The sequence below is a fragment of the Oncorhynchus mykiss genome, chromosome 2 (assembly GCF_057628025.1).
Source record: "Oncorhynchus mykiss isolate SJ-2025 chromosome 2, ASM5762802v1, whole genome shotgun sequence".
Taxonomy (NCBI): Eukaryota; Metazoa; Chordata; class Actinopteri; order Salmoniformes; family Salmonidae; genus Oncorhynchus; species Oncorhynchus mykiss.
Genome location: NC_143023.1, coordinates 36,142,050 through 36,147,098, shown reverse-complemented (window position 1 = coordinate 36,147,098; position 5,049 = coordinate 36,142,050).

Below are 5,049 nucleotides of genomic sequence, written 5' to 3'. Positions count from 1 at the left end.
TGCAACTCACCCACTGCCCACTACCAATGTCACACCTGGGAATAGGTAGAGAGAGAGTGGAAGAGAGCGAGGGAGAGTGAGGGCGAGAGAGAAAGAGACCATGTGAGAAGGAAAAGGATAAGATCAGACTTAAAACAAAAAAAAAATCACAACTTTATGTCTTCCAAAATTGTTTTTAGCGCAACATTCCCCAATTTTGTTATTTCTCCATGAAATATAATTTTGTCATTATAAAATACATTTGTAAACATTTTTGATTGCATAAAAGAAAAACACATTTCAGGCAACAAAGGACAATCATTTTTCAACCCAAATATATATAATTCTCACAACTCATTTATAATAAAAAGTGAAGAAGAAAAGCAGCCGTCAAATGCTGATAAATCAATACTGAACATGAAGCAATGCCACCTGGGAAAGCAAACAAAGTAAGGAAATAGCATGAGAGAACATTAAGCTGTGTATGTGTTGCTAGGCAACTGGAAGGTTAGGTCTCTGATAGGTCTTTCTCTGATGCATATATATATATATATATATATATATATATATATATATATATATATATATATATATATATATATGATTATACATATATTGTATAAGACATCAGAGAAAGACCTAACATTAGTCTTTAATGTGCCCTCTGCATGCATGATAGAGAAGATGTGTAAGTACGATGAAAGTATGCATACACACACATGCACACACACACATGCACACACACACATGCACACACACACACACACACACACACAAACACACACACACACACACAGACACACAGACACACACACACACACACACACACACACACACACACACACAGACACACACACACACACACACACACACACACACACACACACACACACACACACACACACACACACACGCACACGCACATCGATCAGCTTCAGTGATTAGTGAGCACCTGTTACCTATGGGAGGGCTTTGATGCTGTTAACGCTGTGTTCCATGTTGAATTATTATCACGCATATCATCCATCTTCTTTGGGCTTTGCCAAATGGATATTACATCAAAGTTGGCTGGGGTTATATCTGCCCGATCCAATTTCCTCACACACAGCAGAGTAAGATGTGGCCCAACAGTTTAGTCTCGTTTGCTGTGCGTTGTTGATTTTGAGTAAACAACGATAGCTCATATCTAAGATAACTCTTTTCGTTTAGATTGAACGTACACCTGAGTAGATCTAGTCATTATCCGTGATATATTGAGAGCGCACGTTGCACTTTGAGAATTTACCCTGAGAGTAGTTTATTGCCATTTACCTCCTCAAAGTAATTCTAATCCCCTTTTCACACTATATTGCCAACGCAAAACTTACTGTTTTGGCCTGGGGCAGCAGGTAGCCTAGTGGTTAGAGCATTGGGCCGGCAACCGAAAGGTTGCTAGATCGAATTCTTGAGCTGACAAGGTAAAAATCTGTTGTTCTGCCCCTCAACAAGGCAGTTAACCCACTGTTCCTAGGCTGTCATTGTAAATAAGAATTTGTTCTTAACTGACTTGCCTAGTTAATTTAAAGCTTAAAAACATATATGTATACATTTTCAGGTACGCAGGCCAGCTTGGCTTAGTAGTGTGAAAAGGTTATACCTCAACCTATGTCTTTGGTATGGTATCCATACAAAGGCCTCTCAACATTTACATAACAATGGCTAACTGTGAACTTTAACACCTTCCCTCAAAGCAATTGTTTTGAATACTGTATGCAGTGGATGTTGATTCTGCCCTTCACAAGTCCTCACTGTCAGCCCTAGCTATGGAAACACAACTTCCCTGGTATAACATAACGGTGTATATACTAGTGAAACCCTGGTGTTACAGTCGAAAAGCACCTCTCCACAAAGCAACCCTCCACTTGGTAGGCTCCATCAGCACTGGGAGGCTCCCAGGTGAGGAAGACAGTCCTTTTGTACATCAGAAACCTTCAGGGCCAGAGGAGAGCCTGGGCCACCAGACACGGCTGCAGAAGCATCTGAGTAGGGGAGGGTATGGGGAAGGCATGAAAGAAGAGGGGAGGGAGGGAGGGAGGGAGGGAGGGAGGGAGGGAGGGAGGGAGGGAGGGAGGGAGGGAGGGAGGGAGGGAGGGAGGGAGGGAGGGACAACAACACAATAAGACCCAACCAAATCATAAGAAAATAAAAAGATAACTGCTTGACACATTGGAAAGAATTTACAAAAAAACTGAGCAAACCAGAATGCGATCTGGCCCTAAACAGAATACTTGACCACTGTGACTGACACAAAATTAAGGAAATCTTTGACTATGTACAGACTCAGTGAGCATAGCCTTGCTAATGAGAAAGGCAGACCTGGCTCTCAAGAGAAGACAGGCTATGTGCACACTGCCCACAAAATGAGGTGGAAACTGATCTGCACTTCCTAACCTCCTGCCAAATGTATGACGATGCGCTCCCCAAATTTCACCAGGCTCACTGTTCATTAACTCTTGGAAGTGCTTGCACAAAGGATAGTAACATCTCATCCTGTGTTTTTGGAATCTGAATATCTGGACTTGTCCAGTGACTGCTGAGAAAGATCAGCTGACAACAGGGGAAAGTCCTTGTGGCGGCACAGAGAGACGGCTGACAGGAGGGAATAGACCCCACTGGGACAGTCATGGGGTAGCTTCCCATTTCTGTAGTTTCCCATGCTTTGCAGTATGTTGGAAACACCCGCTTTAGCTACAGAAAGTCAACATACGAGAATACCCCTAGAGTCTGCGAGAGCGGGGGCGGAAGATGACTCATCGGCTGACAACATGGTAACGACTGGACCGGAAACGACTACGAGTAATGAGAGCACAGCACATGAGAACACCACAGCAACTGTCACAAGTTCTGCTGCAACAGCGGGCCACAAACAGATGCAGGTATGTGTCTGTGGTTGGAGGAAAGTTACATCACACCATGGGTTGAGGATCCACCAGGGGAAGAAGGGGTGTTTGGGTAAAGAGAGACAGAGGCCTCGCATTGATTACTTTCTGCGAAAGCGATCAAATCAGTCGAATGAAGCACAGCAACTGGACGCAAACCATAGTTTGCAGTGCATCAGTACCACTGTCATGGAGGACGTAAACTCAAGCACCGAAGTAACAACTGAGGTGGAACCAACAACAGGAGTGGAACTCACCAAGCCTCCCAGACCTGCAGTCGAGAGGAGACTACCAGGGCACAGGCCGTATGTGAAGTGGCCTGGCGCCAGTGACAAGAAGTTGTGGGAAACAGTGAATACTGACCTTACCTTGACCCTCGAGAAACTTCGAGGCACAGTGGAGAAGAAGTTGGAGAGGATGGGGGACATTATCTATGAGTACGGGACAGAAAGATTTGGAGTGGAAGAGGCAAAAGGCGGGAGAAAGGTTCCAACCCCACCAGTTTCCAGGAGGCAACAAGAAATCAAGCGCCTCGATCAAGAAATGTGACAGCTTAAGAAACAGTGGAAGAAGGCCTCGGAAGTGGAAAAGGAGGGCATAGAGGCACTTCAGGCTGATATCAAAACCCGGTTGGCATCCCTCCGCAGAGCAGAGAACCTACGGAAACGCAGAAGGAAGAAAGAACAAACTAGAACTCGATTCTATAAAGATCCCTTCAAGTTCCTTAAAAGTCTCTTCACGAAGGAAAAAAGTGGAGCTCTAAAAACAACAAAGAAAGACCTAGAGGAGCACCTGAGAACAACAAACTTAGACTCAAAGCGACATGAACATCTGGCCATCCCATCAGATATCCCACCCATTGAACCCCCGGAACATCATACTGAGACCAGCCCTCCGACATGGAAAGAGGTGGAAAACACAGTTCGACGGGCAAGAACAGCATCAGCCCCGGGGCCAAATGGAGTCCCGTACAAAGTGTATAAGAACGCACCAGACGTCCTGAGGTTCCTCTGGAGGCTTATGAGAACAGCTTGGAAAAATAAGATAATACCCAAAGTGTGGCGTAGGGCAGGCGGGGTCCTGATCCCTAAGGAGAAGGATGCAGTGAACATCAGCCAATTCCGCCCAATCTCCTTACTGAATGTCGAGGGTGAAATCTTCTTTAGGGTCATTGCCCAGAGGATGGCCGAGTACCTGCAAAGGAATGTGTACGTCGATACATCTGTACAGAAGGCAGGAATATCAGGGTTCTCTGGCTGCTTGGAACATTCCAGCATGATCTGGCACCAGATCCAAATGGCCAAGGTGGAAAAAAGGGACCTCCATGTAGTCTTTCTCGACCTCGCCAATGCATTTGGCTCTGTGCCCCATGAACTCCTGTGGTCTGCCTTCATATACCGGACACCATCACAACCCTGGTGAAGTCGTACTTCCAGGATCTGCAGTTCTGCTTCACCACCTCAGAGTTCACCACCTCAGAGTTCACCACCTCATGGCAGTGCCTGAATGTAGGTATAATGGCGGGATGTACCATTTCTCCATTGTCATTCATAATGGCAATGGAGGTTATCATCAGATCCTCAAAATGGGTTGCTGGTGGACAGCGAGTCGACTCTGGTTTCCGACTCCCTCCACTCAGAGCCTACATGGACGACATTACAACATTGACCACCACTGTCCCATGCACCAGGAGACTGCTCAGAAAACTTTAGGAGAACATCAGCTGGGCCCGTATGAAGATTAAACCATCCAAGTCACGCAGCATCTCGATTGTGAAGGGAGTACTCTCTGACTTGAAATTCTTCATCGGAGATGACCAAATCCCAACAGTGTCTGAGCAGCCGGTAAAAAGCCTTGGAAGGTGGTATGATGCAAGCCTGAAGGACAAAGACCAGGTGCAACAGCTGCGCAAAGACATCAGTAGTAGCCTACAGTTCATCGACAACACCCAGCTACCTGGAAAGTTAAAGGTGTTGTGGTCCTTAGCAGTGTATGAGGTTCCAATCTCAACAGTGGAGAAGATGGAAAGAGGAGTCACAGGCTACTTAAAGAAGTGGCTCGGAGTTCCACGATGCCTTACCACCATGGGCTTCTATGGAGATGGTGTCCTCAAGCTGCCCCTCACCAGTCTAACAGAGGAATTCAAGTGTTC